The sequence below is a fragment of the Suncus etruscus genome, chromosome 9 (genome assembly GCF_024139225.1).
Source record: "Suncus etruscus isolate mSunEtr1 chromosome 9, mSunEtr1.pri.cur, whole genome shotgun sequence".
Classification (NCBI taxonomy): domain Eukaryota; kingdom Metazoa; phylum Chordata; class Mammalia; order Eulipotyphla; family Soricidae; genus Suncus; species Suncus etruscus.
The window spans coordinates 101372948-101400722 of record NC_064856.1 but is presented as its reverse complement, the minus strand read 5'-3'; the positions used below and the strand labels follow the sequence as shown (position 1 = coordinate 101400722).

General features: G+C 45.1%; 2 protein-coding genes and 1 long non-coding RNA gene across 3 annotated transcripts in view; 2 read left to right on the top strand and 1 right to left on the bottom strand.

Annotated features, from left to right (window-relative positions):
• Positions 1–27775, top strand: part of SSRP1 (structure specific recognition protein 1) — a 1220984-nt gene that overhangs the window by 861835 nt on the left and 331374 nt on the right. The window contains exon 2 of the mRNA XM_049779624.1: positions 24590–24602. The gene's annotated coding sequence lies outside the window, so the exon portion shown is untranslated. The remainder of the gene's footprint in view (positions 1–24589; positions 24603–27775) is intronic.
• The window catches only part of TIMM10 (translocase of inner mitochondrial membrane 10), a 322347-nt gene that overhangs the window by 187611 nt on the left and 106961 nt on the right, over positions 1–27775 (top strand). The window lies entirely within an intron of this gene.
• On the bottom strand, positions 25308–27708 carry LOC126017945 (uncharacterized). Its single transcript, XR_007498902.1, has 3 exons — positions 27608–27708; positions 26666–26707; positions 25308–25532 (listed from the first exon to the last, which is right to left on the bottom strand). It is a non-coding gene; the product is annotated as an uncharacterized LOC126017945 (long non-coding RNA).

Below are 27775 nucleotides of genomic sequence, written 5' to 3'. Positions count from 1 at the left end.
GGAGAGATTACAACAGATGTTAAGAAATACAATACATCATGAGCTCTTTTTTTTTTAATTTTTATTTTGACCATATTGGCTTACATATCTTTCACAGTAGTATTTTAGGTACATATTAACATTGAATCAAGAGAATTCCCATCACCAAATTTGTCCTCCCTCTACCCCGGTTCCCTTCCTGCACTCCATATCCCCCACCCTCACCTCCCGGGCTGCTAGAATAAGTGGTCTCCTCTGTGTCTAGCTTACTACTTAGTGATCATATATCTGTTTTGTTCTGGTACCCTCCCTTGTTTCCTCCTCTATTTGAGAGGCAGAGCTAGATAGTTCAAGTTATGTGGTATTGTTTGAAGGAAAGAAAAGAAATAGAATGGGGTAAAAAATCAAATAAGCTGAAAATAGGTGGAGTCCTTGTAGAGGCTTTCATCCTTAGTTTGAGAGAGGACAGGAAAAAGGCAATTGAAACACAGCAACAATACAAAAAAAATATCAAATAAATTATCTAGTGAGCACTACAGCAATAAAAACAAGCACCACACAATAGTCTCAGTCCTGAAATAAAACCATACCAGAGTGCAAAAAGAAAGAGAAAAATAAAATAAAATAAAATAAAATTGGAGACATCAACTTCAATATCTACACCAAAACAAAGAAGTCAAAACAAGTAAATAAATAAATATATAAGTAGATAAAAGGATTATTTTGTGCTCTTTTTCTCCCCTGCATAGGCACAGTAACTATTGGGGGCATTAGAGAGGGAATTCCCTTGGCTTAGGAGATACAGGGTTTCTCCACCATTGAAGTATACTGTCATGGGATTAACTATAGACTCCTTGCATGTTCATTTACTCTCTCTTCGGTGCTTTTGTGGTGTATGGAAAACTTCTGCTTCATCATGGGTGGTAAAATCAGACCTCTGTATTTAGAGATCTTGGTGTCTGTACAGGTCAATAAATGGAGCATATGATGAAATCTTTCTTTGTGGTTCTAGCAGTTATGTTTCTTCAGTGTCGTTTTTTGTTTGTTTTGTTTTTGTTTTTCGGGCCACACCCGTTTGATGCTCAGGGGTTACTCCTGGCTAAGCACCCAGAAATTGCCCCTGGCTTGGGTGGACCATATGGGATGCTGGGGGATCGAACCACAGTCCTTCCTTGGCTAGCGCTTGCAAGGCAGACACCTTACCTCTAGCACCACCTCACCGGCCCCTTCAGTGTCGTTTTAATCCATCTTCTGTAGTTGGTGGTCTTGGTCATTATGCTGCTCCTAGGATGGAGCCTGGAGTGGTCTTTTGTTATGTTTCCAGAAGACCCATTCAGTTGTGATTGTCTCATGAGCTCTTATTATGAACAACTATGCTCAGTTAGGCTAGAGATCCCAAAAGAAATCGACAGATTCCTGGAAAAATATCATTTTCCAAGACTGAATAAGGAGAATGTAGAAAGCCTAAATAGACCAATCACAAATGAGGAAATTGAATCAGTAATTAAGATACTCCCCAAGAACAAAAGCCCAGGACCAGATGGTTTTACAGGGGAATTCTATCAAACATTCCAAGATAAATTACTACCAATGATCCACAGGCTCTTCCAAACCATTGAAAAGAGAGGAATCCCTCCTAATTTCTTTTATGAGGCTAATATCACACTCATTCCCAAAGATGGCAAAGACACTGCCAAGAAAGAAAACTACAGACCAATTTTACTAATGAACATAGATGCAAAAATCTTCAACAAAATCATAGCAAATCGAATTCAGCACTACATCAAAAAGATTATATACCATGACCAAGTGGGCTTCATACCAGAAATGCAAGGATGGTTTAACATACGCAAATCAATCAACCAACATCATACACCACATCAACAATAAGAAAGACAAAAACCATATGATTATCTCAATCAACAAAGAGAAGGTGTTTGACAAAATCCAACATCCATTCATGTTAAAAACACTCAGAAAAATAAGACTAAAAGGAACCTTCCTCAAGATAGTTACAGCTATCTATGAAAAGCCCACAGCCAACATTATCCTTAATGGCGAAAAACTGAAAGCATTTCCCTAAGGTCAGGAACTAGACAAGGCTGCCCACTCTCCCCATTCATATTAAATATAGTCTTAGAAGTCCTAGCAATAGCAATCAGACAAGAAAAGGGAATCAAAGGAATCCAAATAGGGAAAGAGGAACTTAAACTATCTCTCTTTGCAGATGATATGATGATATACATTGAAAACCCTAAGGAGTCCAATAAAACTTCTAGAAACAACCAATACAGCAAAGTGGCCAGCTACAAAGTCAATACACAAAAGACAGTAGCATTCCTCTATACAAATAATGAAGTAGAGGAGAAAGAGATTAAGGAGACAATCCCACTTAAAATAGTATCAAAAATATCAAGTACCTAGGAATCAACGTTACAAGGGAAGTGAAGTTACCAGGAAAACTTCAAAACACTTCAGAAATATATTGAAGAAGATCTAAGGAAATGGAAGAACATCTTTTTTTTTTTTTTTTTTTTTTTTTTTTTAGGTTTTTGGGCCACACCCGGCAGTGCTCAGGGGTTACTCCTGGCTGTCTGCTCAGAAATAGCTCCTGGCAGGCACGGGGGACCATATGGGACACCGGGATTCGAACCAACCACCTTTGGTCCTGCATCAGCTGCTTGCAAGGCAAACACCGCTGTGCTATCTCTTCGGGCCCATGGAAGAACATCTTATGCTCATGGGTAGGTAGAATTAACGTAATCAAAATGACTATCTTACCTAAACTTCTATATAGATTTAATGCAATCCCTATCCAAATTCAGACATCATTTTTTAAAGAGTTAGAACAATCAATCACAAAATTCATCTGGAACCACAAAAGACTCAGGATAGCCAAATACATACTGAAAAATAAGAAGCTAGGTGGTATCTCATTACCTAATCTGAAGCTATGCTGTAAAGCCATAGTGATCAAAATAGCATGGTACTGGAACAAAGACAGAGCCTCAGACCAGTGGGTTAGAACAGAATTTCCAGAGATAAACACCCAGATATACAGTCAACTAATATTTGACAAAAGAGCCAAGAACTTAAAATGGAACAAAGAAAGTCTCTTTAACAAATTGTGTTGGGACAACTGGAGAACCACTTGTAAGAAACTGAAAATTGATCCATACCTCACTCCTTATACAAAAGTCAACTCAAAATGGATTAAAGACCTTGAAATCAGACCTGACTCTATAAAGTTCATTGAGGAAAAAATAGGCAGAACACTCGAAGACCTATATATCAAAAAAGTCTTCGAGGATAGAATGCCAATGGCAAGAATTTAGCATCAAACCTAAACAAATGGGACTACATCAAACTAAAACGTTTCTGCATGGTGAAAGAAACCCTACTTAATGCTAGAAGACAGTTAATGGGATGGAAAAAAATCTTTGCACTCAACACATCAGATAAAGGGCTGATATCTAGAATATACAAAGCACTCAGAAAGCTGAGCCCTCAAAAATCTAATAAAGCCATAAAAAAATGGGGAGAAGAAATGAATAGACACTTCTCTGAGGAAGACCGAAAGATGGCCAACAAACACATGAAAACATGTTCACCTTCACTCACCATTAGGGAAATCCAAATCAAGACAACAATGAGGTACCACCTTACACTAGTGAAGATGGCTCACATTAAAAAAAAAAAAAAAAAAGGGAACAACCTCTTTTGGCAGGGATGTGGTATGAAAGGACTCTTATCCACAGTTGGTGGGAATGCCCCCTAGTCCAACCCCTTTGGAAAACAGTCTGGAGAGTGCTCAGTAAACTCAGAATTGAACTGACATATGACCCAGCAATTGCTTTCCTGGGTTTCTACCCTCAAGTTGGAAGGACATTCATCCCAAAGTATGTATGTACCCCACTATTTATTGTAGCACTCAGTACAATAGCCAAGATTTGGAACCAACCTTGATGTCCAACTACAGATGATTGGATCATGAAAATGTGGTATTTATACACAATAGAATACTACATAGCAGTTAGAAATGATACAATCATAGACTTTGCAGCAACATGGATGGATCTACAAAATATTATATTAAATGAAGTAAGCCAGAAGATGAAAGATAAACACAGAATGATAGCACTATTCTGAAGTACGTAGAATATACACCATATATACATGTAATACTTCATAAACATATACAATGATTTAACAGAGTAGAAACTTCCAACACTGTCATTATCAACATTTACTGAGGAGTAGTGTCCAAAACAAGTGGAAGGGGAGCAACACAAAGCCTCAACTACACATTATACCATAAAGAAACCAGCAATAGCAGAAGCAACAGTGTAAAGAAAACAGGTATGTATTCAGCCTTTTACTACAAAAGCCCATAATAATGTCTTCGGGATCTTATACAGGATTACAGGTAAAGAATACAATGGGAAGTCAGCGACTCCAGCGGAATTGATTCATAACAATGTTTTATTGCCGTAATCTTACTATATTTTAAATAACCCCTCAGCTTCTCTGTCCACAGAGGTTCTTGGATACAAAGGGTGGACAACCTAAGTTGACACCTTGGTGCCCAGTCACACTAGATACCGTACTCAGTTTGCATTATGAAAATGTCTTGATAAAACACTTTAACATACCCTTTTTCTCTAGGTTATCCCCTCTATTAGGACCTGAAGCATGTGACTAGCCTGACTACTGAAGCAGGCAACTGTGACCCATGGACATTTATTATAGGACCTACTCATCAAACACATTTAAGCAAACTAATATTCCCGTTCTCTTTTCTCTCTTCTCTCTCCTTCTTTCTTTCTCCCTTCTCTTTTACCCTTTCCTTCTCATTGTCGTCAATTCAACCCATGTCAAATAAAAACCACACTGTTACTTCCCCTTTAGGAAAGGAAATTCAATACATAAGGTGCTACAGACAATACTACATAGGGTAACCACTTATATAGATAGACCTCACTAACACATTGTTTAGAACTCAAGATGAGAAACCTATGTGTATCCAAAATTGCTCCAGTCATCATCTAATCCTGAAACCCTCATTTAGGGAGGCCCAACCCCATCACTAACAAAATCCCTAGAAATTGGGAAAACCTCCCAACTTCGACACACCAGCTCAATATCTCTTAGTTGATTTATTAGTTTCTTTACCTTACTTGTACTATATTACCTATTTTTCTGTTCTCATTTTATCCCTTTCTCTCCCCTTCTCTTTTTTTTAAACTATACCTAAGCTAACTAACTATTGTATGTTTCTATGTGGGCATGAGCACATAGAGATAGGACTCTTCCATGAAAGTCAAACCTAAATTGTAAACAAACCATGCCTATAGTGTATATAGCCCCTCCCATTTACTATCCCCTCTCCCCCCTTCAGAAATCCGACTATTCCTTCACCCCCAATCCCAACCCTATTTCCCACCTTATTAAAACTCTTTACCCTCGGTTCTTAATCCATTAGGCATCAAAACCGATCTACTCAATAAGCCATTACCCAGCACCTAAGCGATGAGCCGCCCACTCAGACTTACACCTCACCCCCTGCAAGAAACGACAAACAACACCCCTGCTGACTCATGCTGTGTGGCCCTCCTTCTCACCTCTCACTAACGTGGACTGTTGTTTGATATTAGACACAGCTCCAAAAGGATCCCCACTGCAAGAACTCAACCCAACACCTCTCTGCCACAATTCTCTTCTCAATCTCAAGAAGACCAGAGTGTGTGATAAAAATGCGTCCTGCAGATAGCTGGCTTCTGGTGCTTTGATCCTGGAGGCCGGCTCTTCCCAGGTATGGGGTTAGAGGACACCCCATACTACAGGCATTTTCCCTAGCTTGGGAGGTGCTGGGAGGCTTGGCAGGCCTCCAGCCATTCCCTTATTTCCTCCTCTACTTCAGGTTTTCCCTGGTTGCGGGCTCAGGTGGACTCTATCATGGTCCTCAGGCTTTCCCCCTTTCTTTCCTGACACTAAGTCGGGGACACATGGGGTGGATGGCGGGCTGATGCAGCACTGGTGTGGTGTATGTCGGGACATTACGTCGTGACATTCACTGTTATTTTTTTCTCATTGGTCTCCATTTCAAAAACCACGGGGGGGGGGGCGCTACCATTTATATTTAACATAAAATGGGAAGATGGTCTTTTAGTTTGGGAAGAGACCATTTCGGGTGGGGGTACCATATATTTTCAAAATAAAAACGAGAGGATGGATTCTCAGGCTGGGAAGAGGCCAGTACTCTTTACCTACTTGTTTACTCTCAACGGCCTCTTGGCCTCTTCCTTCTTTTATTTTTTAACTGTGGTTGCTACCATACTAGGTTTCTGATTAGTTCCTATAAATGGTGACAATTGAGTCCACTGTCTTAAGCTAGATTGTTTATTTTCCCCACTTTTTATCTTTTCTCCTCTTTGTGAACTGTTCAATAAGGTATTTTGGTGAAAGAGTCCCTCTCCATCTTTCCTTCCCTTTGTTATTTGTTAAATAAGGAAGTTTATAGAAGTGTCCCTCCATTTAACGTTTATATAAGAACCAAGTCAATTGGATTGTTGGACTTGTTCTAGCATCCCCATAGGCACCAATCTTGCCATGTGATACTGTTCTTCCTTTGCATAGGCACATTAAAATGGGAAATTATATACAAACACGTTCTTATAGAGATGGGAACACACAAATTTTCTTAAACGGTGACAATTGTGTCCACTGTCTTAAGTTAGATTGTTTATTTTCCCCACTTTTTATCTTTTTTTTTCTCTTTGTGAACTGTTCAATAAGGAATGTTGGTGAAAGAGTCCCTCAGTTTAATGCTTATGTTTGAACCAGGTCACAGGGATTGTTGGACTTGTTCCTGCTGCCCCCTTATGTGCTGATAACGCCAGGTGGCATTATTCCTTGTTTGTATGGGCATGTTAAAATGGAAAATACTCTACATACAAATGAGTTCTTATTTAATAGAGATAGGAACACACAAATCTAGTGGTGCAATGGAACCTTACACCCTGAACATTGACATGATGACCTGGCACAGGCCTCAGAGGTTTGGGCATTTTCCAGTCACCCCTGAACCAGGGAAGTCATCTACGAAACATCCAAAGTAGTCTATGACATCACCTGGAAGCAATTCTCTACCAGGGAAGACCCTACTGCTGCTCTGACATCGATTTACTCAAAAGAGTCTTCCCTTAACACTGAGAAGATTTAAACAACAACGACCTGCATACTGGACAGGGCTTTCTGCATTGCCCTTTAATTCTGAGTTGAAATTAGACGCTGCTCCGCACCATCCTGACTTCAATGTAGGATATACAGATTCCAGGACCTTCAATACAGAAACGGGATACCAACAACAGAGACTGTGAAAAATATAACTGTATGGACACTACAGACACTGACCAGGATTGGACAAACTAATTTGCCTGGAGCCTAGAAATGGTCTATGACAGGAAACTTCAGGGGTAAGGTCTCCTTGTACTTAGGCCAAAAGTTTTTCCTTTCTATGACCCCCATACTTTGGTGGGCCCATGCAAACGATAATTGCCACTCTAACATTGTTTTATACAGTGCTCCTTTGACTCTAAACCTTTAAGAAACCACTCGTAAAAATATCTGGAACTGCAAAAAAAATGATTTACATTAGTGTTAACATATATGCTTTTAGTTACACTAGCATTCTGGGGGATAAAGGAGGGAGAAAGGGATATATGCTTGGGAACAGGGATGAAGGGAGGACAACACTGGTGGTGATGGATATTCCCCTGATTCAAAGTTAATATGTACCTAAAATACTACTGTGAAAGATATGTAAATCATTATGATAAAAAATAGTGTTTTATTCAGAAATGTTCTTTGACTTACATGTATTATTATATTATTTAATTATATGTTATGTTATGTTACTATATTATGTTATGTCAGTTTACCTCAATATGTTAATCAATCTTGTCTCTTGAATAAATTTTTACAAAAAAAAAAAATGCGCCCTGGATCTCACACCCCACAAGAAAATCTCAAAGGACAATGGGGAAGCCTATACTTTCTTCATAAGTTTAAGACCTATATAATACTATCTCTTAACCTGTTTTTCCCCAAATGTAAGGTTTTCTCCTGCATCACTTTGTTCCTTTAATTACTTTTTAAAGTTTATTTTAAAAATTATTTCTTCTTTATATATATGTGAGTATAAATATATTTTAAGTTTTGTCTTGTTTCTGTCTTCTTCTCTTCCCACCCCCAAATGCACCAGCAATATAATGTAGCACCATTTCTTCCTGCAAAGGCATATTAAAAAGGGGGGAATTTTACGTATAAAACAAGCTCTTATCTACTAAGGATAAGAACTCACATTTTTTTTTTTTTTTACAATACAGGGGCACCTCCCACCTTGAACATATGTCATGTGGACCCAATTACTCAAGGTGAGTAGATAGTGACAGTCCAACCTTGAACCCTGGATCCCAGACATAGAAACGACACAATTCCCCACAAAAGCTCCAGGAACCGAACCCCCTCTAGGACATCTGTAATACTGTTCTGACACCAACATGTGCCAGTTTTGGCATGGTATCTTAACAATGAGGAAATGGCAACAACTTGATCTAAGAGCAGGTTGTCTTACCTCACCATCTAATGATAAGACAAAATCAGAAGACTTGTCATCCTTTGATCTGTGCAAAAGCCATGATTACTATCTACAGATGACTGACTGTGACAACCATGATTGGGCAGAACGTATCCTGGGTCCAGTAAAAAAGCCTTCGTCTAGGGTTCGACCTACAATCTGTACAACAATCAATATCTCTAATTCCAAAGGTCAGACTGAGACAACTGCAACTGAATGGGTCTTCTGGAAATATAACAAAAGACGCTACCCCAGGCTTCATCCTAGGATCAGTGTAATGACCAAGACCACCAACGACAGAAGACTGATTAAAATGACAGTGAAGGAACAGAACTTCTAGAACTGTAAAGAAAGACTTCTTCATAAGCTCCATTCCTTGACCTGTGCAGATACCAAGATCTCTAGATACAGAGGTCTGATTTTATCACCATGATGGAACAGATGCCTTCTACACCACAAAAGGATCTAGGAGAGACTAAATGAACATGCAAGGAGTCTGTAGTTATTCCCATGTCTATATAATTCAAGGGCAGAGAAATCCTGTATCTCTTAGGCCAAGGAAATTCCCTCTCTAATTTCCCCATATTTACTGTGTCTATGCAGAAAAAAAAAGAAGCAGCACAAAATAATTTATTTTATTTATTTATTTATTTTTAATTTTTTTATTTTTAATTATGAGAACAAAGATGCAAAGAAAGAGGACAAGGTAAAGTTACAGTGGAAGGACAATCACCCATAACATAATTCTCAGAAGAAGTCCCCTTGCTGATATCTTTTTTTTTTTTTTTTTTTTTTTTGGTTTTTGGGCCACACCCTGTGACGCTCAGGGGTTACTCCTGGCTATGCGCTCAGAAGTTGCTCCTGGCTTCTTGGGGGGACCATATGGGATGCCGGGGGATCGAACCGCGGTCTGTCCTAGGCTAGCGCAGGCAAGGCAGGCACCTTACCTCCAGCGCCACCGCCCGGCCCCCCTTGCTGATATCTTAACTTTGAACTTTCAGCCAAAGAACATTAAGATAAATAAAACAGAATCCATGTACAATTACTTTGTCCCTCAAGTCCCCAGATTGTAACACATTATAATATTTCTTAACAGCACACAAGGCAATCTAAAGCCATAAAACTTACGTAACTCTTTAAACATTAGAGGCATAGTATTTTTTACATTTCCATGTATCTGCATATTAGCTTACGTTAACCTCAAATTTTAAGTGGTTTTTTTTTTTTAAGGATTAGAGTCAAAGGAGCACAGTAAAAATGGTGTTAGAGTGGCAATTGTTGTTTGCATAGGCCCACCAAAATATGAGGGGAATGGAAAGGAATAACCTTGGCCTAAATACAAAGAGACCCGACCCCTGAAGTTTCCTGGCATAAGACCAACTCTAGACTCCAGGCAAGCTAGATCGTCCAATCCAAGACATTGTATTGCCAACGCACTTTTATTTTTCACACAGTCTCTTTTGTTGGTATCATGTTTCTGTATTGATCTGTATTAAATATCCTGAAATCTGCATATCCTACATTGAAGTCAGGATGTGGAGTGTCCTCTTGTTTCACCTCACCATTAAAGGGCAATGCAGAGAGCCGTGTCCTGTAAGCAGGTCGTTGTTAAGTCTTCTCAGTGTTAAGGGAAGTCTCTTTTGAGCAGGTGGATGTCTGAGCAGTGGTAGGGTCTTCTGTGGTAGAGGATTGCTTCCAGGTGATGTTATAGACAAACCTGGATGTTTCGTGGATGGCTTCCCTGGTTCAGGGGTGAATGGAAAATGCCCTTTCTTCTGAGGCCTGTGCCAGGTCATTATGTCAATGTTCAGGGTGTAAGGTCCCTTTGCACTACAAGATTTGTGTGTTCCAATCTCTATTAGATAGGATCTTATTTGTATGTATAGTATTTTCCCATTTTAATGTGCCTATGCAAAAAAGGAGCAATGCCACATGGCATTATTGGTGCATATGGGGGCCATAAGAACAAGTCCAACAATCCCCATGACATGGTTCAATCATAAGCATTAAACTGGGGGACTCTTTCAACAAAATTCCTTGTTGAACAGCTCATAAAGAGAAGATAAAAAGTGGTTAGAATCGTCATTGTATAAGAGAATATTTAGTAAGACTTACAGCTGTCAGAGAAAAAACACAAAATATTCTAAAGAAATACGTGTCCTTTTTATGTCTTTTGAAACAGTTTGGGGTTGTCACACACAATGCACGGCTTTGGTCTGTGATTAGGATTGTGCAGTACTTAAGATAAAAAGAGTAATGTGGGTTAGTGATGTTTGGGGAGGTGAGAGAGTTAAGGAGTAAAAATGAGCTTTGTAGGGGTGTGGGAAAGGGAAGAATACAAAATGGACATTCTGGATACGCAAAAAAAAAAAAAACCCCATAAAGATAAGGGATACACTTAATACATGCAGTGTGCGATTTTCCATATGTGGACTAGTCAGAAATTGCCAATGACAAACTTAGTGCAACCGAGCAAATCTCAGCACACCCCAAGTTAAGACCCACCATTTCTGGCTGGAACCCCAGAAGGCCTGGAGGCCGGGGGCAGAAGAGGGGAAGGCTGGGGGCCTATCTAGGCTCCCATCGCACCCAAATTAGGTAGAAAGCCTTCCACATGGGGTCTCCCCAAACCGCATGCGGCTAGAGCTAGCCTCCAGCTCAAGAGAGGATGGATAGAGAGCCTGAAGCCAGGATCTGCCCTACACTCTGTGCCCTTCCCATCCTAGAGCTGGGGGAAGGGCAGGGAAAGCTTAGGACCCCATCCAGGAGGGACCCCCTGACACCCACATTGTCTGGCCGCCTGGGCTGCCACCCCAGAAGGCCTGGAGGCCCAGGGCAGAAGAGGGGAAGGCTGGGGGCCTATCAAGGCTCCCAGCACACCCAAGTTAGGGAGAAGGCCTTCCACATGGGGTCTCCCCAAACCCCATGCGGCTAGAGCTAGCCTCCAGCTCAAGAGAGCTTATTTATTTATTTTATTTACTTATTTTGGTCTTTGGTTTTGTTATTGTTGTTGTCATTTAATCTTTTTTTTTTTTTTTGCGCTTCGTTTTGTTTTTATTTCAGGACTGTGGTTATTATGTGGTGCTTGATACTCCCCCCCGCCCCAAGAAAGGAAAAAGAAAAAGCACAATAGCAAGAAGAATTGTGAAAATTATTGTACCTTCAATTAAGTCATTAATATGATGGCAGAAGGTTTAGTAAGCTCTTGTTGCCCCAAAATTTAAAGCATTATTTCTGATATTGTGGCTGTTAGGGATGTGTTCTCAGCTGCCAGGCTTCCTGGAAGGAGAATATGAGTGGAGGATGCCTGCACTTGCTCTGAAAGGTCTGGTGATATCAGCCCAAATACTGGCATACATACGGTTTGGTCAGATTGGTATCCCTGAAGAGAACGGTAGAGGGGTGATGAGGCAAGGCCATAGGCAAGATTCTGGATGATGGATGTAGCAGGCGTGGCTTTGACAAGATGGCCAGATTTCTGCTGTGTGGGCCAGTGTACCCATGATCTTTTATGGCTCAGTTTGCATCTTATTCAAAAAATGAGTGAGTCTATGGAGCTGGCCTGGTGTGAACATGGTGACTGTGTTTATGGGCATGGTTCTCCGTTTTACTTTTATGTTGTTGTTGTTTTTTTGGATCACACCTCAGAAGTTGCTCCTGGAAGGCTCAGGGGAACCACATGATGCCAGGATTGGAACTGGGTTGGCCGTGTGCAAGACAAATGCCCTACTGCTGTGCTATTGCTCTGGCAATTTCCATTTTACTTTTTTGTTGTTGTTTTGTTTTGTTTTGCTTTGGGGTCACACCCGGCAGCGCTCAGGGGTTACTCCTGGCTCTACTCTCAGAAGTGACACCTGGCAGACTTGGGGGACCATATAAGATGCCAGGATTTGAACCACCATCCTTCTGCATGCAAGGCAAATGCCTTACCTCCACGCTATCTCTTTGGACCCCTTCCATTTTACTTTTTAATTGTAATTTAGGTACCCTGGGTACAAAAGTGCTGGCATTAATGGTTTCATGTACAAATTTATTGTACATTCCCCACCAAATATTCCCACCACCATCTCATTTCATCATTAGTCCACTGCTTCCTTTCCTTTGCCTCATACTACTAGTATTTTAGTTTGGCTGGGAAGCTAATAGGTAAGGAGAGTTTTCTCATTTAGCTGCCTGAGGGACTGCAGGGAGAGACAGCAGAAGAAAATGAGGCTGGATGGGGTGGGGCAAGCCACTTCATGTCTGTCCTGGGTCACTATCAAATGATCATTCAGTGCTTCCACAAGCAACAGTGGAGTTTCTGCTGTGTGCCAGGGATGTGGACTAAAAAGAAGTTGTATGAACCTGAAATAGAATTGGTGTCTCTCTGAAGGAATTGAGAATTCTCACCCTAACCCACAGAGGCATCCATTTGGGTACCCAACAGGAGCACCACCTTTTTGTGCCCTCCTCCAGCCAATCTAGCAAGCAAACAAATATCAGATGGTAGGAGCTGGAGTAATAGCAGAGAGATAGGGCATTTGTCTTGCACATGACCAACCCCTGATGGGCCCTGGTTTGATTCTCAGCATCCCATATGGTCCCCCAAGCCTGCCAGGAACCATTTCTTTCTTTTATTTATTTGGGGGGTTGGCCACACCGGGTGACACTCATTGGTTACTCCTAGCTATACACTCAGAAGTCGCTACTGGCTTGGGCAGCCATATGGGACCTGGGGGTTCAAACCACAGTCTGTCCTTGGTGAGCGCAAGCAAGGCAAACACTCTACTTCTTGTGTCGCCACTCAGACCCCCCAGGAGCCATTTCTGAGCTCAGAGCCAGGAGTAACCCTTGAACACCGCTGGATGTTACCCCCACAAAAATCCCCAAAACAAACAAACAAAAAAAACCAAAAACAATTATCAGATGAGTAGAAGAGAAGAGTAGGTTTAATTGTAGATGTGATATATCCATGGAGTTTCTAAAGCCCATTGGGTCAATAAGGGCTTTTATGTTTTTTTCTAAATTATCTTTATTTAAACACCATGATTACAAACTTGATTGTAGTTGTATGACTTCAGTCATGTAAAGAACACCCCCTTCACCAGTGCAGCATTCCCACCACCAATGTCCCAAATCTCTCTCCTCCCCACCCCACCCACACCTGTATTCTAGACAGGCTTCTACTTCCCTCGATCATTCACATTGTTATGATAGTTCTCATTGTAGTTATTTCTCTAACTGCACTCATCACTCTCTGTGGTGAGCTTCATGTAGTCAGCTGGATCTGCCAACCCTCTTCTTTGTTGTCTCTGGGAATTACTGCAGAAATGTCTTTTATTTTTCTTCAAACCCATAGATGAGTGAAGCCATTCTGCATTTCTCTCTCTCCTTCTGACTTAGTTCACTCAGCATAATAGATTCCATGTACATCCATGTATAGGAAAATTTCATGACTTCATCTATCCTGATGGCTGTATAATATTCCATTGTGTATATGTACCACAGCTTCTTTAGCCATTCATCTATTGAAGGGCATCTTGGCTGTTTCCAGAGTCTGGCTATTGTAAATAGTGCTGCAACGAATATAGGTGTGAGGAAGGGACTTTTGTATTGTATTTTTATGTTCCTAGGGTATATCCCTAGGAGTGGTTTAGCTGGATCGTATGGGAGCTCAATTTTCAGTTTTAGGAGGAATCTCCATATCGCTTTCCATAAAGGTTGGACTAGAAGGCATTCCCACCAGCAGTGAATAAGAGTTCCTTTCTCTCCACATCCCCGCCAGCACTGCTTATTGCCATTCTTTGTGATGTACACCAGTTTCTGTGGAGTAAGATGGTACCTCATAGTTGTTTTGATTTGCATCTCCATGATGATTAATGATGTGGAGCATTTTTTCATGTACCTTTTTTGCCATTTGTATTTCTTCTTTGACAAAGTGTCTGTTCATTTCTTCTCCCTATTTTTTGATAGGGTTAGCTGTTTTTTTTTTTTTTCTTGTAAAGTTCTGTCAGTGCCTTGTATGTTTTGAATATTAGCCCCTTATCTGATGGGTATTGGGTGAATAGTTTCTCCCATTCAATGGGTGGTTCTTGAATGCTGGGCACTATTTCCTTTGAAGTGCAGAAGCTTCTCAGTTTAATTTAGTCCCATCAGTTTATCTCTGCTTCCACTTGTTTGGAGAGTGCTGTTTCCTCCTTAAAGATGCCTTTAGATTCAATTTCATGGAGTGTTTTACCTACATGTTGTTCTATATATCTTATGGTTTCAGGTCTGATATCAATCCATTTGGATTTTACTTTCATACATGATGTTAGCTGGGGGTCTGAGTTCTCTTTTTTGCAAGCGTCTAACGAGTTTTGCCAACACCACTTGTTGAAGAGGCTTTCCTTGCTCCAATGTTTTTTTTTCTTTGGGCCAATGCTCAGAGATTATTCCTGGTTCAGCACTCAGGAATAATTCCTGGTATTCATTAGTGCACATTTCCTGCCACCAAGTTTCATTCTAGGTAGCTAAGGGAGTGGTCAAAGTTTCTCTGCAGCCTCAACTGCTTTAGCTTAAGATAATCCATGTGTCCAATGACAGTCTTAGAATATTGAGTGAAGATTCATGTTGGCTACCTTCAGATTTGCTATGGATACAATTGGTCCCCACCCCTTGCCCCCAACCCACATGTTGATGCTTTTCACATAATGTAACTATTTGAAAATTATCCTTCAGAGGAAAGTAAAGTTAAATAGTTCTTTTCCATGGGGTCCTAAACCAGCAACAATGTTGACTTTATAAGAGAAAAGGACAGGGCTGGAGCAATAAGTAGGGTGTTTGCCTTGCATGTGGCTGACCTAGGTTTGATCCCCACATCCCCTATGCACAGCCTGGAGTGATTCCTGAGTGCAGCGTTCAGTAATCGCTCAGTGAAATCAGTTAGTATTCACTCACTCACTCACTCACTCACTCAGTAATCAGTACTTATTCAGTAATCACTTAGAATAAGCCCTGAATATCACTGGGTGTGCCCTCCCCACCCCCCCAAAAAAGAAGAGAAACGGTGCACACAACACATGGACACACACTTCCTGCTTGTGAGAACACTGGAGGAGAGGTCAAGTACAAGTACAAGGCAGGAAGAAGTTATCTAGGCTCCGCCTCAGCCTTCCAGTCTGGAGAGCTGTGAGAATATGCATTTTCCCCTATTGTTTATGTCAGGGTCTCTGGGACTTTGTTATGGCCGCCAGAACTGGCAAATACAATATTGCTTAATGGATTCATTTTGTTGACTCTTGAATATGCTTGTAATAAAAGGAAACTTGACATCCCCTCTGTAAATGGAAAATCGGTAGCACTCACTGTAAATAGAATGAATCAGATCAATCAGACCCAGATTCTTTGGGGAGCCTACAAAAATACTTTACTTTTAATATCTTTTCGAATCAGAAGAAAGGGTTGGAGAGATAGGAGAGAGGTTAACACACTTGCTTTGTATCTGGGAATTGATTTCATAAAAGAGGTGAAAGACTTACAAAAAGATACTATAGGGCTGGAAAGATAGCATGGAGGTAGGGTGTTTGCCTTGCATGCAGAAGGACGGTGGTTTGAATCCTGGCATCCCATATGGTCCCCAGAGCCTGCCAGGAGCGATTTCTGAGCGTAGAGCCAGGAGTAACCCCTGAGCACTGCCAGGTGTGACCTGGAAACAAACAAACAAACAAAAACCAACCCCTCCCCCCCAAAAAAACCCTATAAAACACTATTAAAGGGGCTGGAGAGATAGTACAGTGGTAAGGCATTTGGCTTGCATGCAGAAGGACGGTGGTTCAAATCCCGGCATCCCATATGGTCCCCCGAGCCTGCCAGGTGCGATTTATGAGTGTAGAGCCAGGAGTAACCCTTGAGCGCTGCCGGGTGTGACCCAAAAATCAAACCAAAACAAACAAAAAACGCTATTAAGAGAAATAAAAGAGGACATGTGGCAACACCCACTGTTTGTGGATAGAAAGGAGAAAGGAAAGACAGGGAGGAAGAAAATGGAGAAAAGGGAAGGATACTCAGACAGTGTGGGAATGGTGTGGTGTGGTGTGTGTGGTGTGGTATGGTGTGGTGCTGAAATTTTTATGTATAAAACACTACCAATCAGAGGTTTTCTGTTTTTTTTTGTTTGTTTTTTGTTTTGTTTTGTTTTGTTTTTTTAGCCACATCCAATCATCCTCAGGTGCTACTCCTGGCTATGTGCTCAGAAATTGTTCCTGGCTTCAGGCACCATATGGGACACAGGAGATAGAACCGTGGTTTGTGTTAGGTCAGCTGTGTGTGAGGCCTTACCTATGGCGCCACCACTCCGGCCCCCATTTCTTTTCTTTTCTTTTCTTTGTTTCTTTTTTTGGGTTTTTGGGCCACACTCTAACACTCAGGGGTTACTCCTGGCCATGCTCTCATATCTTCTTGGTCTTCACCAGTCCCTTCTGCCTGAGGCTGCGGTATAGCTCCTGGATATAGGTGTAGACGCACTTGGAGTCGGGCACCGCCAGTCGTATCATGTTGTCCACCTCTAGCAGCTGGGCACAGTCGGCCAGTTTTCTGAGGGGCAGATGTGGGGCGGGAGGAGCAGAGAGCAAAGGTGTAGGTTGTAGTGCTTGTTGATTTAATTAAATTAATAATAGTCCTCGATGGTGGTGGATAATGGTGGATGGAGCATGAGGCCTTTTTCGGCCTGCCTGGTGCCTGCACCCCCTTCCAGTCAGCAGGTCTGAGGGTTCAGGATAGCAGTGAGGAAATGATCCACAAGCAGTCAGTAGAAGTCAGGAGATGTGGGGAGAGAGGCCGGGAAATAAGGAGATTTCTGCAAGCTGGCCTTGAATATAAAAGAAAGTCTCTGTTTAGAGACTTGTGTCCCTGCTGTTATGAGCACAGGAGAAAGTCATCCAGGTCAAACAACCTATCTAGGCTAGTAGTTCCACAAGCATTGCAACAGCTATCTGTTACATGCTTCCTGATTTAATGATGCCATGTAGCCCATGAGTGTAACCGGGTGTGGCCCCAAAGCAAAACAAAACTAAACAAAAAATTGAAGTTAGGGGCCTGAGCGATAGCACATTGGAGAGGGTGTTTGCCTTGCACACAGCCGACCCAGGTTCAACCCTTGGTATCCCATAAGGTCCCCCGAGCTTGCCGGGAGTAATTTTTGAGCACAAAGCAAAGAGAGCAGTGTCTCAGGGTGAAATATTTAGGGGATGGAAAAATAGCACAGTGCTAGGGTGTTTGCCTTGCAAGCCGCTGATCCTGGCTCGAATCCTGGCATCCCATATGGTCCCCAGAGCTAGGAGCGATTTCTGAGTGCAGAGCCAGGAGGAACCAACCCCTGAGCGCCACTAGGAGTGACCCCCCCCCCCCAAATTCTGGACAATATGTGACTTGGCCATGTGATAAGGTTCGATTCAATTGTGAAGCTAACTGGGCTGCTGTCATTCATGCAGAAAGGGGGAACTGCCCACTCCTTCACGACAAAGTCACAATTTTGTCAGCCCAGATCAGATTCCCTGGGAAGAGCTGGCACCACTGTTTTCTCCTGGAGCTTAGTAGAGGAGGCACTAAGGAGTTCCAGGGGGTCAGAGTGATCCTGGGGACCGAACCCATCCCTATCAGCCACCGAATGCAAGTTAATGCCTGCTGACCTGCTCTTGTACTGCTCTGTCCCCCCTTTTCCTTGTGTCTTCTGGTTTTATGTTTTGTTTTTGTTGTTGGTTTTTGGCCACACCCAACTGCACTCAGGGGTTTCTCCTGGCTCTGTGATCAGGAATCGCTCCTGGCAGGCTCGGAGAACCATATAAGATGACAGGATTGACCCGATTTCATCCTGGGTCAACTGTGTGCAAGGCAAACACCCTACTGCTGTGCTATCACTCCAGCCTGAGTGTCTTCTATATTTTTTCTGGTTTTAGAGTCATACCCAGTGATGCTCAGGGGTTACTTCCTGCTCTGTGCTCAGGAACCATCCTGGTTGCCTTGGGGAACCCTATGGGATGTCTGGGATCAAACCTGGGTTGGCTGCATGCAAAGCAAGTGCTTTCCCTGATCGGTAAATCATTGTAGCTCTGATTTTGTTTAGTTTTTGTTTTGGGGCCACACCCCATGATGCTCAAAGGTTATTCCTAACTGCACTCAGGAATTACTTGTAGCAGTGCTTAAGGGACCATACAGAATGCCAGGGATTGAACCTGGGTCAGCCATATAAAATGCAAATGCTCGCCCACCCCTCTGTGCTCTTGCTCCATCCCTAGATAGAAATTTTTCCTTTTTTCACTGTTCAGGTTGGACGCCTCATACAGGGGTTTGCAGAGGTCCCTTCTGCAGAAGTTGGGGACCCTGTCCGGTGCCAGAAACCAGGGTTGACTGCACACGAGGCCAGCACCGTCCCACATGCTGCCCCGATCCAGCGTCTGGCCCCATCTTCCAGGCTCTCCCTCGTGTCCTGCCTTGTCCTGGGGCCCCCATGGGACCCATCCCTGTATGTCAACGTGGTGTCCCCTTTTCCCTCAGGTGTTCCTGGAACAGGCCAAGGATGTGTTGTCCAACTGGCTGGACTCCAGGTTGGATGGTGAGGTGACTGACAACTTTATCTTCTCCAACCTGCCAAAGTTGGTGGCCCTGAACTTGAGTGGCAGGACCTGGTGGACATCTGGGGCAGGTGGGGGCATAACAGGGGACCACGCTTCTCCCTTCATCCACCCCCCCCCAGGTTCTACCTCCAGACATTCTGACCCAGGCCAGCAAATTTTTGTAGAAAATTTGGACAATGCTATGGGTGAGAAGGAGGAGCAGCAGGGACAGTGGTCCTGTTGGGGACCCATGGGGTTACTCTTGCAGTGCTTTGTGGGTATCTCAGGGCCAGCAGGTAGGCAGGACCCCATATTGTCCCTTTTCTTGCCTCAAAGCCTCTTTCCTCTCCACTCTGGTAAGGATTCTCCCCCTTGTTGGCCCTCTTCTTCTAGGGAGGAAGAAGATATACTTGGACCCTTAGTCCCTCACAATCCTTCCCCATAGCCCCAACCCCCCGTGGGTGCTTAGTAAGAGGAGGTGAGGAGCCAGAGATAGCATGGCGGTAGAGCATTTGCCTTGCATGCTGATGACCTGCGACAGACCCGAGTTTGGGACCCTTAGCCCCTCACAATCCTTCTCCATAGCCCCAACCCCCCCGTGGGTGCTTAGTAAGAGGAGGGGAGGAGCCAGAGATAGCATGGCTGTAGAGCATTTGCCTTGCATGCTGATGACCCGGGACAGACCCGAGTTTGATCCTTGGCATCCTATATGGTCTGCCAAGCCTGCTAAGAGTGACTTCTGAGCATAAAGCCATGTACCTAAGTACCACTGGGTGTGGCCCCCAAAACATGGCTGAAAAAAAAATGGAGGCTGGGGTAGGGCAGGAGCGCTAGTACAGCAGGTAGAGCATTTACCTTGTACACGGCCTACCCAGGAAAGAGCCCCAGCATCCTATAGGGTTTTCCGAGCCTGCAAAGACTGATTCTTAAGCACAGAGCCAGGAGCAAATCCTGAGTACCAGTGTAGCCCCCAAACAAACAAAAATAGGAGGTAGGGTTGGGTGGGGAAGTGAGAATGAGATTCTGTACTGGACACCCCACCCCATGCCTACCTGGATCCAGCCTAAGTGACTCCACTGAGGAGGCTTCCAGTCTATCTCTTGGGCCAGGGCCATGGGCAGATTTGGGATAAGAAGCAGGTGGCACTGTGCCCCCAGGTTTGGGGTGTGAGTGGTTCCAAATGCACCCCAGAAGCTGGGATCACCGCCTAGGCCTGCCTACCTGTGGGCCAACCACAGGTCTCAACCCTGACCGAGGGCAGCTATGTGGCCGTCTCCTCAGGAGGCTGTATTTAGGGGGCTCCACTCTGCACGACAGGACCAGGCCAGGCAGGGCACAAGGCATGGGCAATGCTGGGCTTGGGGCAGAGTTTTCCTGCTGGAATAGTCTGGAGAGCTTCCTGGAGGCAGTGTCATGCCAGACCACCCAGAGCCGGGAAGGGCAGAGCAGGACAAGGTAGGGTGGAGTGCACCCAGGTTCCAGCTGTGACCCGCCTGGCCATCTTCCAGCTATCTGTTCAACGGCTTCGTGTGCTTTTATATGGCCAAATTTGCTGCTAGCGGGCAGCACCACTATGGGAAGCTGGTGTCCGAAGCTATAGGTGACCAGAAGGCCCTGCAGGAGGGAGAAGGTGAGTGCCACCCACGGACTTGGCCTCTAGTGCTCGCTCTGTCTGCATGAGTCAGCCTATGGTGCTCAGTCTAATCTTGCTACCCAGGTTGGGGGGCTGGCCTTGGATACCCCTGTCCAGGCTTGTCCCACTAGCATCTCTGCTCAGAAGCCATTTAGGCTGCGAAAATGGTTCTGCTTGTTCAGATGTAGGGGGCTATTTCCGATCCTGTGGGGGAAGGGTCACCCATGGGTCCCCCGTTTGCCCAGCACTGTCCATCATTACCAAGGTCCCCAGGATATCACAGCCACGGGGGTGAGCCCCACGACCAAATGGTGGGGGGGGGGGCGCGCAGGCTTTATCCTGGCCTGAGCCCCACTGCTGTGACCCGTAGGCCCTGGGTGTCTCTCCAAGCAGGCAGGGGTGGGGTGGGGGTGGGTGTGGTTTGGAGTTTATATGTGGACACTGTCCTCAGGTGCCAGCCTTAGTGGGCCCGATTTCGAACCTGGGGTATACGTCCGTGTTATCAGCTTTGGGGCATTCCTGGGACATGATGGGTACCCTGGGAAGGGTGGAAGAGGAAAGTGATATGTTTTGGGGAACACACAGAGATCACTCCCAGTGGTGTTCAGGTGCTGGACATTGAACCCGGGTCAGATGCCCCTCCCTACCTGCTTTGCCCTTACCTCTGTTGTTCTGGCCATGTACGCGCTCACGCGTTGAAACACACATTTGAAAGTACACATAGGTTCTTTCAGATCTGTGGCCCATATATGTACTCACATTCATGTCTAGAAGAGGCCCCGTTTAAACCTGCCACATACACGCTCACGTGTTGAATGCTCACATGTAATTACAGTCACAAACATGCACACTCACTTTCACATACATGTAATTATACACATACATACACTTGTTCTCACATACTCACACACACACACTCTGGCCCCATGTCCCCACCAAGGGCCCTGCTGCTGATTTGGTTTCTTGTATTGGGGTTCCTCTCCCGGGGCCCCAGGTGGGGCATCCTCAGTGCTCAGGCATGTATTGGGGGGTGTGTGTCCCAGGCCCAGTGCATCCAGACTTTCCACTTGGGCTTTGTTGGTTTCGTCCTGCCTTCCTGGGCCCCAACCTAGACCAGATGTTTGAGGGGTTCGAAGGGTTCATGGCCACTCCTGGGCCCGCAAACCTCCCGTGCACCCCAAGAGGAATGTTTGACCCAGCACTTGCCCCATTCACAGGTGTCCTGAGCATGTTGGCAAGTGACTGAGCGAGAACTGGACACCTAGTGACTGCTCTGGCAGGCGTCCAAGCCTGGGGAGCCCGAATGAGACTGTCCCTAGGGCAGAGTGAGCTCATGGGATGGGAAGGGGCAGGACAGGGTGGGGAGATGGGGACCTGTCCACTGGTCCCAACACACATACACCTTAGACACACACAAAGAGACACACAGACACCAGAGACACATATCACGAACAAATAGACACACACCAGACATACAAACAGTACAAACACACATATACACAGACACTCATAGACACACACCACAGACATACACACACTACAGAGACACACAACAGACTCATAGACACACAGACACATACCCACAGACACACACAGATACACACCACCCTGGGACTCAGACACACCCAGGCTCAAGTTCCCAAGATGTGTTTTGGAGAGTGAGGTGGTCTGGACTCTTCCCCTGATGGCTGCCCTGAGTGTCAGTCCTCCTGTCCATCCATTCCAGGGCCCCCAACTCCCGACTGATGATATGCAGAGATACGTGTTAAATTCTTCAGGTGGTCTCCCAAACCACAGGTGGAAGACCCATTCTACTAACAGCATAGTGACCGGAGTGATTAGGGGAAGGGCCAGGAACAGAACTGAGAATAGCATTAAAGTAAATTTTGATGGCTGCATAATATTCCATTGTGTATTTGTACCATAGTTTTTTTTTTTCTTTTTTGTGGTTTTTGGGTCACACCCGGCAGTGCTCAGGGGTTTTTCCTGGCTCCGTGCTCAGAAATTGCTCCTGGCAGGCACGGGGGACCATATGGGACGCCGGGATTCGAACCGATGACCTTCTGCATGAAAGGTAAACGTCTTACCTCCATGCTATCTCTCCGGCCCCACCATAGTTTCTTTAGCCATTCATCTATTGAGGGGCATCTAGGCTGTTTCCAGAGTCTGGCTATTGTAAACAACAATAAAAAAAATTAAAAAAACATTTTTTTATTTTGGTTTTTCGGGCCACACCTGTTTGATGCTCAGGGGTTACTCCTGGCTAAGCACTCAGAAATTGCCCCTGGCTTGGGGGGACCATATGGGACGCCGGGTAATCGAACCGTAGTCCTTCCTTGGCTAGCGCTTGCAAGGCAGACACCTTACCTCTAGTGCCACCTCGCCGGCCCCCCCCTTTTTTTAATTTTAATATTTTCCACCACCACCACCACCACCACCACCACCACCACCACCACCCCACCACCACCACCACCCCACCACCAACCCACTCTACCACCAAAATCTTCCACCACCACCACCAGAAAAAAAATAAAACAACAAAAAAGAAAAATTTTTTAATATTTTAAAATATTTTAATATTTTAACATTTAAAATATTAAAAAAAGCATAAGGGTAAAATTATTTTATCAAATAAAGAAATAAAAATAAAGAAAATAAAAAAAATATATCCTAGGAACAAAAAAATAAAATACAAAAATTCCTCCCGGAGAGATAGCACAGCAGCGTTTGCCTTGCAAGCAGCCGATCCAGGACCAAACGTGGTTGGTTTGAATCCCGGTGTCCTATATGGTCCCCCGTGCCTGCCAGGAGCAATTTCTGAGGCTGGAGCCAGGGATAACCCCTTACCACAGCCGGGTGTGACCCAAAAACCACACACAAAAAAAAAAAAAAAAGAAAGAAAGAAAGAGGAGGTGGGGCCGGGAGGTGGCGCTGGAGGTAAGGTGCCTGCCTTACCTGCGCTAGCCTTGGACGGACGAGGTTCGATCCCCCAGCATCCCATATGGTCCCCCAAGCCAGGAGCGACTTCTGAGCGCATAGCCAGGAGTAACCCCTGAGCGTTAACGGGTGTGGCCCAAAAACCAAAAAAAAAAAAAAAAAAAAAAAAAAAGAAAGAAAGAAAGAAAGAGGAGGTACAGTAAAAAAAAAAAAAAAAAAGTAAATTTTACCCTTGTGCTATACATACCCATATTAAACATATATCCTAAAATATATGTTCGACTTTACAATACATATTGTTTGGATTTAGATTTGGGGCCATACCCAGTGATGCCTAGAGGGCCATTTGTGATCCTGGCAGGTTGCTTGTGTGTCCTGCCGGTTCTGTCTCCAGCCCCAAAGGTGAACAATTCAGCGGAACGTAAACTCTGTGCCCCAGGGGGTGAGAGGTAACAAGCCCCCAAACCCCTGTCAAAGAAAGGACTCTGTGTCCAGCCTTTAGTCTGGTCTCTGGCAGATGTGGAGTGATTTCCCTCTGCAGAATCTATGAAGAGCTGCCAGGACTGACTTCAGTGTGGGCCAGAAGGTGAACGTCTTTGGCTCTGGGGGAATAAAAAGCCTAGTCAGACTCTGCCCACAGGCTGAGGGAGGGGCTCAGAGGAGCAGGAGGCCCCGAGGACCCGTGGTCACAACCCCTCCCCTGCAGCAATGATCTTTAGCACCTGGAAGAGATCCCTCCCACCCCTTGGAAATGTCATCAAAATTCTGCAAAAAGGCCCAGTACCAGGGACCCTGAGTTTCTGATGGGAACTGGAACTGAGAGATGCAGGTATCGGTGATCCATGGTGTGATGCCTGTTACATTGGCTTTGTTTCCTCAAGCACTGTGGGCGAGTACCAACCAGTAGCTGTATTTTTGCACAAAAGGTTTTTGCAGTGCTGTGATGATGGTTTGGATAGATGCAAAACCCGTCAAAGTTCAGGGTCAGAGTGATAGGGACAGTGGCAGAGGCTCTTGCCTTGTACAAAACTCACCCAGTTCCAGGCATCATCAGGTCCAAGTTCCTGAATTTTGCTGGGTAAGACCTAGAAAGCCAAAAAAATTAAATAAATTCCACCCAAGTTCACAGAATTCACAGTATTAGTACTACTTTATCTAACTAAAAATAAGTTCTTTTCTTTTTCTTTTTTGGTTTTTGGGCCACACATCCGGGGAAGCTCAGGGCTTACTTCTGGTTATGCACTCAGAAATCGTTCCTGGCTAGGGGATTAGTTGGGATACCAGGGATCAAACCTAGCTTCATCCTGGGTCAGCCGCGTGCAAGGCAAAGGCCCTACCGCTGTGCTATCGCTCGGCCCCTAAAATGTTGTTTTCAAATAAAATTACATAAAGTAACACAGCATCCTGTGAACAGGACACTTCTGGTTTCAGCACCGGGCTAGTGTGCAGACCCTGAGCACAGACCTGGATGGCCAATAGATCTGAAGAGATGCTGCCTTCTCCGCTGTCGTGTTGGCACAAACATCCACGGGCGTTGGTCCATCTCACTCACGGTCGCTCCATCCAGGAGCCTCTTCGGCAGCCCAACAACCCATCAGAGGGGCTGGAAGGATCAGACATCGGGAGCAGCACTTGCCATGCTAGTGACCCACGCTGGTTGGATCCCAGCTTTCAGTTATGGGCCTCGAGCACCGTCAGGAGTGATTCCTGAGTGTACTGGGTGTGACCCAAACGTAAAGTAAAAATAATATGTATTGTCAAAGTCTGTCGAGGGCTGAGGAAATAAGAGAGGGGAAGAGTCTGTTTAGCTCCAGGAAGGCCAGCAGTGGCTCCTCTGATCTCTCTGCTCTGTGACTCCTCCTTTAGCCTTCTGCTAAAGCCCCACCATGGTCCAGGCCAGAAACTGAGGCTCGAACAGGTGACCCCAGGTCTAGCTGGTTCTCCAGTCTGGGCCACACTTTGTGATACTTTTTTTTTTTTTGGGGGGGGGGAAGCCACATCCAGCAGTGCTCAGGGGTTACTCCTGGCTCTGTACTCAGCGATTGCTTCTGGCTTGGGGAACCATATGGGATTCAACCTGCCTCCGTCCTGGGTCAGTCACGTGCAAAGCAAATGCCCTACTGTTATGCTACCACACCAGCCCCACACCTGGTGATTCTTAATCTTACTCCTAGCTCTGTGCTCAGGAATCACTCTCTGCAGGGTTCAGGGACTTATGAGGAGCTGGGGATGGGACCCAGAGTAGTTCAAGTTTGTGTTCATGTTCCCAAAGTAAGTGTCCTGGCCTGGAGAGATAGCACAGCGGCGTTTGCCTTGCAAGCAGCCGATCCAGGACCAAAGGTGGTTGGTTCGAATCCCGGTGTCCCATATGGTCCCCCGTGCCTGCCAGGAGCTATTTCTGAGCAGACAGCCAGGAGTAGCCCCTGAGCACCGCCGGGTGTGGCCCAAAAACAAAAACAAAAAACCAAAGTAAGTGTCCTAGTGCTGGACTACTGCTCCAGCCTCTTCAAGCATGGTGCTCTTGATGGCCCCTTGAGGCTGGAAGCAGCAGCAAAGAAACGAGGGAAGGTGGATCCTGTGGACAGGCCACTGTGGTTCGGCCAGACCTCAGGCTCAAGGGGGGCAGGAATGAGGATGCCCTTGATGTCAGCCGGGAACACCCTATGAGCATGACCCTGGTGTGAGTCAGCACTCCCTGACAATGCCTTGGTTAAGTTTTAAGCCCCGTGTACTGGGAGACACGCCAGTTCTAAACAGGAAACAGGAACGTCTGATGGGAACCTCATGAAATCTCATAGTCCCCATTTGACTGGGCCAGATAAGTGATCCTAGAACACACAACTGTTACTGAGCACCAAACCAAATGCTAGTGGCACTGTGGGCCTTGCCAAGAGCCCCATCACTCACCGCCATTTAGGCGCTGCTGGTAACTGAGGTGCATCTGGTTTCCTGGAGAGAAAAAAAAAGGAAATGGGACATTGAGACCAGATCTGGTGCCTCACAATTACTCTACCAACCCCCAAGTCCAGTGGGTGTCTGGGTGGGATCAATCTATGGAAGTCCTCCAAGAAACCGCTGAGTCTGTGGGCAAGGGCAGTGACCCTATCTTGCCTTGCTATCCCTCCTCAGGCAATGGAAAGTCCTGGGTTTAGCTTTCTCAGCAGGAGGCAGCCCTTGGAGGGAAAGCCCCTTGGATTGTCCTGTACTAACTCAACCACCAGACACCTGGCCCCCAAAGGACAGAGTGGGACCCAGATCCTGGGGTGTGTGTGTGTGTGTGTGTGTGTGTGTGTGTGTGTGTGTGTGTGCCCAATTATAAGGAGGCCAGAATGGAGAGGATGGAGGATGGAGATGAGAGGGATGGAGAAGGGGACAGGATCAAAGTGCTGATGGGTAAGTTAAGAAACCTCATCTATTTCTGCAACCCCATTGGTCATCCTAATTTTCTTTCTTTGTTTTTTCCCTCCTCCCTCCCTCCCTCTGCCGGTCATCCTAATTTTCAAAGGGGACAGGAATCATCTTATAAGCCCAACTAAAGGCCTAAAGGCAAGTGAAACCTAAAAGGTGAACCCACAACTGCATCTTATAAACATATAGAAGCTGATTGGATGCTCCTATCAGGTGGGACCAATCATAAGGTAGAAACACTATGGGGAGGCGGGAACCATCCGGTCTCTCAGTGTAGCCAGAGGTCTGGGTCAGAGGAGCAGTGGCGGGTGCTCTGGGAGGACAGGAGATGAGGAGGCAAAGGATACATTGTCTGGGGTTCTTGACACCCTGGTCACATGACTGGGCATGGTTTAATGTCCTTACCACTGCTACCCTCAGAGCAGCCTGCACACCACTTACCTGCTCCAGGTGGAACTGAGCAGGAGGTGGGGTATCGGAGGGCCCGCTCTGGGACATCAGTACTGGCTCAACAGGGAAGGCACTGTCTGGAGAGGAGCCTGAGATTCCCCTGAGTAGGCCTTTCTCGGGGTCCATGAATTCAGGTCGCCTCTCAGAGTTGTTTCTAGG